The following is a 14178-nucleotide window of genomic DNA, read 5'->3' on the forward strand; positions in this document are numbered from 1 at the left end:
AGAAATCCTTTATATAATGAACATGAAGTTGAGGAATCACAGACAAGACAGGTGACAAGAACTTCTGAGGTGCTCAAAAGAGTACACCATAAAAATATCCATTTCTGCTTCCTAGCTTTTTTCCTAATCTGTTGTAAGTGCATTGTCATCTTTCTCCCGTGACTGCATTCTACAGGGCTGAGTTTTTGGGATACTAGCTAGCACTCCTGAGCACATTACTTCAGGTTTCTAGGCCAGTCTAATAAGCGTCTTCCACCACTGTGGCACCAGTATGAATATGAACCAGTCCTTTTTGTTAGAATTGTAGGGGTTGGAAGGGACCTCCAGAGATCATCGGGTCCAACTCCCCTGCCAAAGCAGGTTCCTTAGAGCAGGTTGCCCAGGTAGGCATCCAGATGGGCCTTGAATATCTCCAGAGAAGGAGACTCCACAACCTCCCTGGGCTGCCTGTCCCAGTGCTCCGTCACCCTCACCGTGAAGAAGTTCTTTCACATGTTGGTGCGGAGCTTCCTGGGCTCCATTTTGTGGCCATTGCCCCTTGTCCTGTCCCCACAAACCACTGAAAAGAGGTTGGCCAAATCCCTCTGTCCACCACATCTCAGATATTTATACACATTGAGGAGATCCCCTCTCAGTCTTTTCTCCAGGCTGAACAGCCCCGGGTCTCTCAGCCTTTCCTCACAGGGGAGATGCTCCAGGCCCCATTATCGTCTTTGTTGCCCTCCGCTGGACTCTTTCCAGGAGACCCCTGTCTTTTTTGTACTGGGGAGCCCAGAACTGCTGGACACAGTGCTCCAAGTCTAACTTTTCTCAATTGTTTCAGGATCTATCTATGCTATATAAACCATGGAGCTTTCTAGGCAAACACTGGCAAATCGTGAGCCAGGTGCAACTCAATGCCGACGTTTCCGTCAGTGTGTTAGGGGTGGCAGCTTTTTCCAAGACTGACCTACGCCTGGCACCTAATCTGCGTTTCAGTAGATGTACAGAAGGGAACAAAGAGCTGTGTTGTTAGCACTGTATTTAAAAAGCTACCGTGAAGAAGATGCCTGTGTTGAGCGGACAACAGGAAGCTTTCATTGCATCTCCAGGCAAAGGAGAGGAAAAAAAAATATCATTGAGGCAAAAATGTGTTTCTTCTTATCCACTTCAAGACGATGTTGAAAACCTGGTATCCTAAATGCATCTTTACCTCTGGAACCACAGTCAGCTCATTGCATTGCAACTGGAAAATTTCATACTTAAAAGGGAATGACAGGCAACGAGGAAGCAGGAGCGTTCCTGGCATCAAAACTTTTGCTCTTCAAAGTTTTGGGCAAACTTCTCCCCGTTATTAGTCTGGAGAGAAGAAGACCTTCACAGTTAAATATATATAAAGGTGTAAATCTCGGTTGGACATGAACAGCTGTCACAGCTAAGGGTTCCCAGAAGCCCCATTCTGTTTTTTCTGACTTGGGGAAAAGATCAACTTTTAGCGTCTGAGGTAAAAACATTGCTAAAAGCAGCGGTATTGAAGAGAAGTACGTAGTGGGAGTTAAAGCGAAGCGTAGACTAAGATATCTGGACACGTACTGAAGGAAGAGCTCCTCTTTATTCAACTTGGAGGTGGAAAAAAAGGGGGTTGGGGGTGGGTTTTTTGTTTGTTCGCTGTTTGTTTGTTTTTTCTCCAAAGGTTTTGGGGGTGTCCCAGCCAGCCCCGGAGGGCATTCCTCCCTCAGCAGTGGGCACCTGAGGGGAACTCGGGGCTGGAGAAGAAGCCGAGGTCGGGGAGCCGGGCGCCCTCAGCGCCTTTATGCCCTGAGCCGAGGCGAGCCGAGCCGGGCCGGGCCGGCCGCCGCCTGCCGGGCGGAGTGGCTCCGCCCCGCTCCCTGCCGGGGGAGGCTGAGGCACTGCGGCCCGCCGCTGCCTGGCCCTGCCCGGCTCTCAGACCCTCCCGGGGACGGGGGGGGAAGCTGCGAGGCGCCAGGAGGATGCGAGTGGGTGCCGCGGGCTGCGAGGCGAGGGCCCGGGCGGCCGGCGGAGCTGGGACTCGGCGACGGCTCAGCGCCCGCCCCGCCGGCAGTGGGCGACTCCCGGAGACACAAAACGGCGGCGGCGGCGGAGGAGGCAGGTGGCGGGGCTGAGAGGAGAGGGGGGAGAGGCGGCTGCGGGAGGCGACCCCAGGCGGCCATGGGAGACCCCCGGGGAGAAGGCGAGGCGCGCCCCCGGCCGGCCCTGAGGAGAGGGGCGGCTGCGAGCACCCCTTCCCCGGCTCTGTGAGGGGGGAACGGGGCGCGGTTGGGCTGTGACAGAGCCGGGGGTATGGGGGGCACACGGGCAGGGCGAGCAACTTCGCTTTCCGTGCCTTGAAACGGGACGGAGCCAGCCGAGAGCGGGCTCCCCCCCCCTCTATATATACACACATGCGCTCGGTGTGGCGGTGGGAGGGGAGCGGGGCCATGTCCCCAGCCCTGCCGGGGGGTTTTGCGGTGCCGGGGGCTTTTGCGGTACCAGGGGCCGCCCTGACGCCCGGCTGACCCCCAGGTGCTGCGCGGCGCTGGAGATCGGCAGCCGGCGGGGCGAGGCACCTAATGGAGGCGGCGGCGGGGCGCTGAGGGAGCGGAGAGGCTGCGGCTGTCAGCGCTGCCCGGTAGGTGCTGGGGCTCCCTGTCAGGCTTGACGGAGGAGTTTGGCTTCGTTGAAGGGTGAGTCAAGGCTGAGGTGGCGGTCCCAGCCGGGACAGGCGCCCCAGAGAGCGCCTTGGGGCTGTCAAAGTGCACGGCGATCCGTGCAAAGGGGGCTTTGTTGTGGAAGGCCTGAGGTGAACACGAGCAGCCCGCTGGAGGGGGAAAGGAGAGGGGAGTTTGGAAAGCTGCGCTGCTGGTGTTAAGCAGCAGCCTGTGCTGTGTTGGTGTTTGCTCAGAGGGGTTTCACGCACGAGGAGCTGGTGGGTGCTCTGAGGAACCTGGTCCAGCTGTGGAGAACAACCTGTATGAGGCAAACCCCAGGACCTAAATGCCATAGGCTGTAAGTCCAAACCTCCCCGAACAAGCAGACATTATGTAGAAAACCCATTTGTTACCATCTTGAAACATTGCCAGCAAGGCAGCCTCTTCCAGTTACGCTGTTAATTGGGTTCTCCGGAGCTCGTTAGAAGGAGGTGCCATTTTTTCTAAACGAGGTGACTGCTAACTTCAGGCTGGCAGTCTTACTAGCTTTCCTCAGCCAAAAAGCCCTTTGCATTTCCGTAAAGCACCTGTGCACTGTGCTTGTTTAACAAAGACAAGTTTGAGACATAACACTTGGAGGTAGGGCACGCATTCTCTTTGTGAGGCTTTCCTACTCCTTGAATGCTTCTTGTGGCTCTCCTGGGCTCTCTCTTCTCTTGCCAAGCCCTCGATGACCTGTGCCTGCTTCAGCTGCATCCAGCGCTCCGTTTGCTAGCCGTAATTGTCGTCATTTATCTCTGCTGGTTATTACTGGGAAAACCGATGTTTATCGCTGCGTGTCCATGCGTCCCTGGAGCCTGTTAGAGCTGGCTTTTGAACGGTTCTGCCTTTTGTAAATTTCTCTACGCTGAAGAATTTCTGTCAAGTGATGGACTTTGTGCTGTTGTTAGGATTCCTTTTGTTCCTAATGTACCAAAAAGGCTGTTTCTTTGGGTCTTTTGCTTCCCTTAGCAGTTTGTGGTGTTTCACTTAGGCTTATTACTATCCTTGCACTGTTTTTCCCCCAGTCACTTACAAAGCCTGAGGGACAGGATTAATTTTTTTTTAATCTAGTTACCATTAATATAAATGATCTTTTTGTTTGGATGTGACTTCTGAATTCATAACAGTCTTACTTCAAAGATCTACGACTGGTTTTGAAGTCTGATGCTTTCTTCAAGTTTGAGTTGAGAATTTCTTCCATCTTTATGGAACTAACTTCTAAAGCAGCAAGTCAGTGTAAACTGTTTTTCTAGTTCTGTTTGCACATAATAAATATAACGGAGGCATACTCTCTTGTGGCTGAGCTCTGGCCAATCTCTATTTCTATGGTCAGTTTCGCTTTGTCTCAAGGCTGAAGTCTAGCTGAGAATTCCCCTGTGCCAGATGCAGTATTTTTGTATATTATGAAGTTAGCCTCTCTAATTTTGAGAAATGCTGAGCCTGTTGCAAAATTGACAGAACGAGCTCTTTGGGGTCTGTTTAATAGAAGTCCTACGTGATAAGTTTTGGGGTGATGAGGGGAGGGGACATTCTGACCACATTTGGCGGAGTGCAGGAGGGCCTGGACGCGCTGTTCCCTTCTGTGAACTCACGGTCGGTATTCCCTCTCCGTCCTGTGCCAGAGACGTGAGGTCACTGATCCATAAATGCCCGAGATGGTTTGCCTCGGAGTTGCCGGTGACTTGTAAACAAGTGATGCAATTTTCAGGATAGCACGGTTTCCCCTCCTCCCTTTGTTTCCTCGCTGTTTCCCAGTCAGGTACCAGTATCAGTGTTCAAGTCCGGCTGTCGGTTGTATCGCCTTTGCCGAGTGTGTGCTCACAGGAATCCAGTTTTGTGGTGTTATTAATTAACTTTCTGACACTGTCACATCAGGCACTAAAGGTGCTTCCTCCTGCAGTCTACACAAGGGATGTGATGACTCAAGTTTTCAACATCTTTATTGTCATTGGTAGTATTAATTCTGATGTTCATCTTTTATTGCAGTCCATCATGTTAGTTTGGTTTGGTTTCGGGTTGGTTTGTGGTTTTGTTGTTGGTTTTTGGGGTAGCTCAGGGCCTCCTGAAATACTCCAACCACTCTGCTGCATAAATAGTTGTTTCTTTTTCTGTGGAGATGGGAGCCACCAAAAATGCCTCCTTTCCTTATCCTGTAGCAGCCAGATGGCATTTCGCAAGGCTGCGCCGTGCCTCCCTTTGGCTGATGGTTCATTTCCAGTTCTCTTGCCTTTCTGAGAGCTGGAAGGAACCACACCAGGACCACTCACCTCTTTTTGTGTACCCTTCAGAGTGCAGTGAGCTGCAAGGTGTTGCATAAAGCAGCATCTCTGCTTCCAGGGGATCCTTTCTACCCAGCTCTGGAAGTCAGCCCAAAGGGAGCACAGGGCTGCTGACGTGGAAGAACGTGAAGGGAAAAACAGGCAAGAACTCTGACCACGTTGCTACTAGCTCTTAGAAGACCTTGGAGATAGATCATGGAGAGCTTAATGATGCAAACATGCTTTGAGAGTTTGACTTCTGCTTGCACCTAACAGGTCCACAAGAGCTCACTTCCAAAAAAACCAACAGGCTTCCAGTTGTGTTTGGAGCCGTTCCAGAAAGCCACTTGGTGTTGCAGGTTCTCGTTGGGTGTCTTGGCCTTCTTGACCCACAGCTTGAAGCCGCTGCTGGAGCCAGCCTTGGAGCCAGCAGGGAGCTCCTGAACTTTGTCATGGTTATGGCAAAGGCTGCAGGTGTTCAGCGCCCTGAATCTGGAGAGCATCTCTCAAGCCACATATAGTTTGTGAGACCAGAAAGAGCTGCCGGCTTATGATGAGTGCTGTGACTTAGGCGCACGGTTTGTAGAGGTTTTAAGGCGTAGTGCATGAGTGCCAGGCTCCTGTTTGGTCACTGGGACAAAACGAGATCTGGGAATGTTGGATGTCCTAAAAAGAGTACAGGGGAGACAACCGGGGAGGAGATGTGGCTCTTCTTGGCCTTGTTTAGCCCCCAGCCCCTCTACACCCCACAAACCTTAGTTACAGCTGTGGGCTTCTGCAGAACGTCACAATGCCTAGTAAATCTTTGGGATATACTTAAAAGCAGGAAAATACTGTGTTGGTTTCTTCTTTTTTTGTATACATAGGGCAGCTGCCAGCAGCAGCACCTGCTGGAGTCGAGGGTGCTGAGCAAGGCAGGGTCGTGTCCCGAGCAGCAGTCACAAGGGGAGCTGAGCGGAGCCCGCCTGAAAACTCGGGGGGTTTCTGCTTCTTAGCAAGCTGAAACACAGCTCCCCGTCCCCAGTACTCCTTGCTGTGAGGATGAGGACTGAGGAAGGCTCACCCTGCCTGCAGCTTCTTCAGTTCTTCGTGCGGGGAACTCGTGGAGGAGCCAGTGCCTCTGGAAAGAAAGCACCTGTTGGTACTGTGGGCATCTGAGCGTGATGCTAACCCACGCAACGCTGCCCCTTGCATCTGACAAATGTTTTACAACTTTGACTTCTTTGCAGGTTTTACTTAAATTTGGTGGAGGAGGCTGTGGCTGAGCAGAGAACTAATTTGTTATTTCACTAACTGGAATAATTTACAATGGAAAGAAGCTTTTTTTAGTTAAAAGTTGTGTTTCTGATTACAGCTTCCGGTATTTTACCTCGCAGTCCACAAACACTCTTCTTAAACTTGATTCCTGACAAGTCGCTTTTCTCAGTTCTCGCGTTCTTGGACTCCACCAGGGGAAAAGGAAGGCCCTGCTAATATTGCTTGGCTGTTTCCTTCCGGAGGAAGGAGGGGAGAGTTGAGAAAAAGAGGAATGAAGTAAAATGAATTTACTCTTTGCACACGTGCTGAAAGAATAGGCAGGTGTTCTTGGGAATATCTCATTTAAATCTCTGTGTATGTGTTTCGAGAGGATGCGTCCTCACTTAGAGGAGCCAACATCCCATTGCTGGACCTAATCCTGATGGGGCTGGCATCTGAGGGTTACGCGGGCTGCTCCCGGCAGAGCTCTTCCCACGCGGGGAGGCCGAGGGAGCCGGTCGAGCACTGCTCCGCTGCCTGGAAAGATTCAGTCATTTCCACCCAAAGCGAGGAAATAAAAAGCTCGGTCAGCCATTTCATCTGGAGATACCCCGCCCTCCTCCAACAAATACGAAAAAGGGAAAATGTAGGCTAGGGCCCTCACATATCCCAGCAGTTTGCACCCATTCGGGCGATGCGATTGGGGTCGGGGCAGGCAAAATAGAAGTTACCTTTATTTTTTTTTTTAATTTCGGCAGAGGAAGTTATAAGGTTGATGTTGCCCCTTTGATATTTGATTTAACCCGCTGACTGCCTGGGAAGGAAGGCGTCTGTTTAGTTTACCTTTGTCCTAGATTCAGTTTTAATATCTCATGTTTAATTGGAGGGGGAGGGGGGGGAGGAATCTTTATTCTTAATGATTCATGCCGCCTCAAAGCACAGTGGTTTCTACTTGTGTGCTGCCTTTCCCACTGGGGGAGGCAAACAAAAGAACAATAATTTCAGACTCCTCCTTCAGTTTCCAAGAGAACCTTAGCTGCTCAGGGATAGCTCTGAATTTTAAAAGCATTTTTTTCTTCCAAATTATGTATTGATTGCACATAAAATAGCAGCACCGTAATATGCAATTTCAAACAAATGCACGGGGGTGCTTGGTTGCTTTTAATGCTCCTCCTTTATTTTTATTTTATTTTTTTTCCTCCAGCAGAAAACAAAAAGTGGATTCTGTTCCCATAAGCCGCTCTTGTAAAATCTGCACAAACATTTATTAGTCTAGACACAAAATATTCTCAGCCGGCCTCAGCCTGACGATGGCAAAAAGAAATAAAAATAATAATAATAATAAAAAAAAAAAAAGAAAAGGCAAGCTAATATTGTACTTGGCTGTGAAAAGGGAAGGGGGGGATCATGCCCCAGGCTAGTGAAGCTGTAACATTTTGCTGGGGCTGCCTGCAACAACAGATGCATCTCGTTCCCCTGGGCTTCCAGTCCTGCCTATTCTCTTCTGCTGAACTTGGCCGCTCGCAAACATTCCCTGTGAGTACCACACCCCGGGCTTCTCCTGGACGCTTTTGATTTGATTGAATGATGGCACCAGGCATGCTCCTCTTCACCAGGCCTGCTCTTCTGCCCCAGAAATCATGTAGCGAATTCATTGATTGGAAAACGTGCAAAATAGGTGGGATCTGGGGTGACTGGTAGAAATCAAAAGGGTTTGAAATAGGCGATGTGACCGCAGCTTAAACCTGCAGGAAGGGAGCATCGACCCGAATGGTTTATCTGAATCTTCAGCTGCAACTTCTGTAAATACCAGCTCCTTCTCCTCATTTGCTACCATGGCAGTTTGCAGACTTTTGCTGAGTTAAAAGGACAAATCATAGTTGTGCGCGTTTGTTTGATCAGGCCTTTACCTCAGCGCTCACGTTCTCAGACTGCTGGGGTTTTATATTTTTGTCATTTTCTTAGAAAATGGCGAATGATGCATATCCCGGCTTCCAGATGATTAGTTCCTTTTGCTCCCAATTTGTGTCAGGCTGCGTTTGGTTGGAAATGAAAATGTAATTGCAAATTCCCCTCAACAGCACAACATGTCTGTGGTATTAATTAAAGCACTGTAAATACGTAGAATATCTGAGAATGCATTCCTTCAAGCATGGCCGTGTTTTTTTAAACCTACAGAGGAGGCAAAATACGGTATTTAGGCTTAGTAGATGAAATGTATTGCTTCTGTGGTGGCAGATCCGTGTCTTGAGATTTTAAACCTGGTGTATCTCATGCTCGAGCCTTCAAAGGAGATGTTACATAGACAATAAAACGTCCTGCTTTTCGGGGAGGGCTCTCCTTAGGTCACTCAGAAAACTCCTTCAGTCTTCACTCACTGCAGCATTCACAAAGTGAATGCCTTCCTGTAAGGTTAGTCACCGATGGCCACTCATTCCATGCTTTCACTAAGAAAAACCTTCGCAGCTTTGAATCTGAATTTCCTGCCCCGCGTTTAGGTGAGCCCGGAGCGGCGTCAGGCATTGCTGGGCTCCTCGTCCGGCGGCGATGGTGAAGTGAAAGATGCCAAAAGTGAAGTTTGACAGTGAGCTCGGGGGCTTGTGCTGGCCCGGTGGCTCTCTAAGCCCCCGTGTCTGAGCAGCGGGAGCATCCGAGCAGCACAGGACGGAGCTCAGCAAGAGGCTGGGGTCAGGGCACTGCTGCAAATAGCAATGCTTTGCTGGCTGCAGAAGTTAACCAGGTACACAGCGCTGTTTTACTACATGGTGGAGACCTACGGAGAGTGTTTCTGCCCTCCTTTTTAGCTGAAACATCCCCAGATTCTAAGGGGAAAAGGAATAGAAGGGACTTGCGGAGTAATGTTCTAGTGAAACCCAGCCTTCCTAAAGAAGCCTGCCTGAATAATTCCTGTGAATAACAGACTGTTCAGCTATTTCCTAACATAGAAACGGTGCTGACTGCTTCTTCAGAGTAACATAAGTTAGTGATGCTACTGAAATAGTTGTGGTTCAGACGTAGATCTGATTTCTCCTAAGCACGCTGAATTCACAGCTGTTGATCCTCCAGCGGAGGCTTTGCAATTGAACACCTGTGGATAGGTAAGTTTCCCGCTGTTGTTCTCCTTTCCTCTTGTTTTTTTTTTTTTTTTTTTTTTTTTTTTCTTAGTAGCATAGGCTTAAGACTCTGAAGAAACGGGCTGCTTTTTTTCATTTCCAACACTGGCTGTTCCTTTTGAGCCCCGCCTTCTATTTTTGCAGTCACAAGATATGTGAATGTAAATTCTTGGGAGAGAGGTAGAAAACTCTGTTTCAACTGGTGTCTTTTTCGGCTATGTGGGGAGACCAAATAGGGTGGTTTTGAATCTTCTGGCTCTTATTCAGAGCAGCAGCATGTGGAGGGAGACAGATGCGTGTGCTTTTTTAGTGCAATGGCTTCAGAAGCAAGAGGGGAAAAACACTTTCTCTGGGAGCTGGAGAAGGTGTCCTAATCGCAGGAGAGGTTTCTAAATGGCATATCTCTGCGAGTGTTCCTGTAGTCTGGAGGTTTTTGTTTGTTTGTTTGCCTTTGGAAGGTTTTACTGTTAATCTTCACGTCCTTCAGCAGAAGTGAGAAATGTGATTTTATTTTGTGCAGTGTCGCGGACCCTCCGAAATCTACTGGGAAGGATGAATACCTCGCACAGTACCAATGTGATGACGGTGGAGACAAGGAGAAACCAAGAAGATCAAAAGAACGTGACCTTATTTCAAAAGAAAACGTTTTGTATGGCAAAGAGTCTTCTGAGCCTGGTGAGAAATTGCGGCAAACTTCCTCTCTCAAGTGTGACACTGAATGTAGCTCTAAAAAGCTTTCCTCCTCAGCTATTGCAGAGAGATGCCAAGGTAGAAAGGACAAGACTAAAAACACTGAGAAAGAGCATTACCAAAGCAAGAGGGAACATGCTCCTAGTGAAGAGAAGGAGAGTCAAAAAGCAGGTCCTTCCAGCAGCCAGGTTCAAAAGGCGTCACGCTGGAGCTCCGAGTTCGGCAGCATTCCGAGGCCGTTGTGGCGGTTGTGGAGACGGCCCTGGCTGAGGTGGCTGCTGCTGTTGCTGCTGTCCCCTCTGTCCTCGCTGTTGCCGCTGTTGCCGCTGTTCCCGGACCTTGGAGACCTCCGGCGGCTCCCTGTGACAGGCCCTGTGGCCCCGGGGAGCTGCCCGCCGCCTCGTCGGCCAGCCCGGCAGCAATCCTGCCAGCACAGAATAGCTCACTGCGTTTCAGGGTAAAGTGACGATTAATTTCTATTTCCTGGCCTGGGTGCTGCTTCCTTCTTTAAGGAAGCTTCAAGGTTAAAGGTTAAGCTCAGTTATGTCAGGGCCCAAGTCCGTTTCGTGAAGGGGCTCTTGTACGAAAGCTTAAGCTGGGATTGACTCTCTGCTAAGCGGAGGCCAAACGTGTACCTACTGAGAAGCAGGTCCTAAGTGATAACATTTTCTAAAGAGACTGCTAAACACATCTGAACAGTGCTGCTGCAGAACTCTGAATGGGGGGATAGCAACTGTCTTAACTGATCTGGAATCTTGAGTTTACTTTTCAGTGGACAAGAGGTGTGTCTCTCAAGGCAAACAAAGAGAGGAGTAACACCCGATACTCATGTCAACATAAATTTATGCTCAGAGCGTAGGTGTAGGAACAGCATCGGTATGTATATGGAACATCGGGAGAGGAAGCTCTGTCGGTATTTACAGTTTTTCTACTACCTTGTCAGAGAGACGTTATCTCCACATTAGAAATGGATGTATTTTGAAACGGTGGTGGTGGATCGGATTTCTTCTTTCTAGTGTTAATATTTGCTCTTGAATCGTACTTAATACCTGGTAACGCCTCAATCAGTTGTCAAAAATAAACTTAAAAATGTGTAAGGCTTATCTCGTTGGTCAGTATAAAGATCAAGGCTTTTTTCCTTTTTCCTTTTTCCTTTACCTTTTCCTTTCTTCCCCAGTGTTGTTTTTCTTTTCTCCTTCTCACTACAGTCTTAATTTTGTTTCTTGTCCCTTAAGTGTGTTTTCAGTGTGTTGCTGAAACATTTTCTCTTTCAATCCGAAAAAAGGAGCTGTCACTGGTGAAGATCGGAGCTTATCTGAAAATCCCTGAGCCCAGGAGCTGTCACCTTAGTCTTCCAGTCGGACAAGGACGACTTCATTTCTCGTGTAAATGCATTTTTCAGGTTTGCGTATTGTTTTTTCAGGAACGGAAAGTGTGTATAGAATGGATTTAAAATCAATCTTAAATGTAAAATGTCAAGGGAAAAAAGTTCTAGTTACAACCTCTGCACATAATTTGCCAGCTGTGGGACTAGGAGTTTTCTTATTTACTGTGTTTTGTTTAACGTGTCTGAAGTTTAATGGATAGCAATCAAGGCGTGCTAGAAATCTGAAAGCACTTTATGCTTTGTTCTCTCAGTCATTTTGGTATAACAAACTAGCTTATGTTTTAAACGCTCCATTAGGTTAGTGGTTTCCCTATAGGTAACAAGTCCCTGTGTGCTACAGTAAGACAGTAACAAAACATGAAGTATAGAAGTTCATCCTGTCATGGATGCTTCTGCCTACGGACACACAATTATGCTTATTTAAAGCGGTATCACCTTGAAACCTAATCAGCATTTTAAAAAGGACTTTGTAGCAGTTATTGGCTTTTGTCCTGGAGGGCTGAGGTTTGTTTTGTTTTGTTTTACATTCAGCATTTCCGTTTCTAGCTTACATTGCCCTGTTGTTTTGCATGAGGAAAACGTGCAACTTTACAAAGCAGAACGGAAAGAGCTGCTTTTTAGTCTAACGTTTCAGTTTTTTGTAGGAGTTTTAAATGTGGTAGGAGTAAAACACCAGAAGTACTGCTGCCAAAGTTATATTCAAACTCGTATTTCGTGGAGAAGCAGAAGAAGCCCAGGGAGAAATAAATTTGCAAACGTGCTCTTCATGCTCTCCTTTCCCAAGATTTCTCTGAGATATAGCCCATCCTCTGTGGGTTTTGAGGTATATGGTTCCCAGGAGTGAGAAGGAGGGCCAAACATCTCTCTTCTTGGATCTCAACATGCCAGGGCTTTAGTGTACTGCCACTTACGGCTCCGCTTTTTCACCTGGAAAAAGCGACCACATGATGTAGACTGAGGAGCCCTCACAAATTAACTTGCTATCACAAAGTGACGCCCAGAAAAGGTGTATTTAAAAGCTAGGCTCATTATAGAATAACAATAAACCCCTCATGATTGGTGCAGTAGACAGTGAGGTAGAGGGCGATCCCTGGAAAGACAGAAGAAAAGGAGCAGTGAGTTCTGGGTACCTTTGTGCACACGAAACAGAAAAACGCAGGCAGTGAAGTAATAGTGTTCCATTACTAACGCCAGCAATAGATAATTGCAACAATTATCTATTAGATCATAGGTAATAATTAACAGATAATTGTGCAACTCTGGAAATCAATAAATAACTGATTCCCCTCAGAGAATGTCTTCTACATTTTTATATTAAAAAGACTCCAGAGTTGTAATGGATTAAAATCCTACGGAAGTGAAAGAAATAGCATCAGCCACTAGTTCTGCAGAAGCTAAAAGTAATACCGATAGAGTTTAGATGGAAATTTTCACTTTGTGTGTTTAGTTTGGGGATTCTTTTTAAATCATTCATACCAGCGATTTAGTTCTTAAGGCTGTTTCTTTGAGATTAAGTGACAGGACTTCTGCTATTCTTTTCTTCTTGGAATGCTTCTTGATATTCTTACGTCAACCAGAACTTCTGTCTCTGTCGCAGATGTCAACAATGACCGTAGTTAAGAAGCCCAAATCTTCAAAGTCTAAAAAGCCCTCTTCAAGGCGGTCTGGCAAATCCAAGAAACCAAGTACTAAAATACTGATGTCACGCACCGCAAACTGGGGCCAGATACCGCCTGCAGAAGATTCAAGCCAAGTCTCTGTGGCCCAAGGACGTGGAGGTGCTATTTACTGTAGATCATCTGAAAAATCTAAGGCTTTTGCCCCAAGAGATCTAAGTAAGTGTGAGCTTTATCCTGACTCCATTTTCTTCAAAGCAAAAGTAGAAAATGCAGTTCTTACTTGTTGCACTGATAGAGAAGGGGACTAGTGTGAACAAAGACTTCAAAAGCAAATCCCCTGAGGCAGCTGAAGTGACTGATGTTACAGAAATTAATTTTGATATATTTACAGTCAACAGAGAAATATGGGGAGCTTTTTGTAATGCACAGATTCATCCATGTCTTTTCCGTTTTGCAAAGAAAAGTGTTTGATTGTTGCTATTCACAGCTTCCATTTTTCACACGTTTTTTGAATGATAACATTGCTCAGGAAAAGATCTGGTATCTGTAGGGGTACCGTCATTCCTAGTTACTAGTTTTTACCTTTTTTCTGTATAATTTCAAGTCTAAGCTTGTGGTTTAAGTTATAATAAGGAAAAAAACAGTCGTTGAGTTAATCAGGTTAAAGATTATAGATGGAGAGGAACTTGGCATTAGGTACTACAAACAGAATGGCAGTTAGCCTTGCCTTAGAAAAATTAAAATGGTTGACGAAAGCTGTTTTTTTGTTTTTGTTTTTTTTTTCCCCAAAACATTGTGTTGACCAGCCAATTTGAATTTGGCGGTATTAAAGCTGTCTGCAATAATTTTCTTCTGGCTTGGATTGTAGCTAGCTCCTCTAGGTGCTCCTGCAGAATAGTATTTTTTTAAATACCTTCCTTAGAAACAAACAAACAAAATCTCTTTTTAAATTTAACTTTCTTGCAGTCGTTAATGATGGAATTGCTCCACCACAGAGCATTCTTTTTCCACCTGAGAAGATTTGTATGGATTGGCGAGAAACACAAAGTGTTGGAGTTGGCCTGTACAATCTTGGCAACACATGTTTTCTTAATGCTACTCTACAGTGTTTGACCTACACATCCCCACTTGCCAATTACATGCTTTCTCTCGAGCACGGCCAGTCATGTGAGTACTTTCTAAGAG

At 47.1% G+C, this 14178-nt stretch overlaps 1 long non-coding RNA gene across 1 annotated transcript; it reads left to right on the plus strand.

The window, feature by feature from the left end:
• The first annotated feature begins 10076 nt into the window (after positions 1-10076).
• On the plus strand, positions 10077-14133 carry LOC139999617 (uncharacterized). Its single transcript, XR_011805122.1, has 3 exons — positions 10077-11372; positions 12972-13209; positions 13960-14133. It is a non-coding gene; the product is annotated as an uncharacterized lncRNA (long non-coding RNA).
• Positions 14134-14178: the final 45 nt, after the last annotated feature.

The sequence above is a fragment of the Anas platyrhynchos genome, chromosome 27 (assembly GCF_047663525.1).
Source record: "Anas platyrhynchos isolate ZD024472 breed Pekin duck chromosome 27, IASCAAS_PekinDuck_T2T, whole genome shotgun sequence".
In the NCBI taxonomy this organism is placed as follows: domain Eukaryota; kingdom Metazoa; phylum Chordata; class Aves; order Anseriformes; family Anatidae; genus Anas; species Anas platyrhynchos.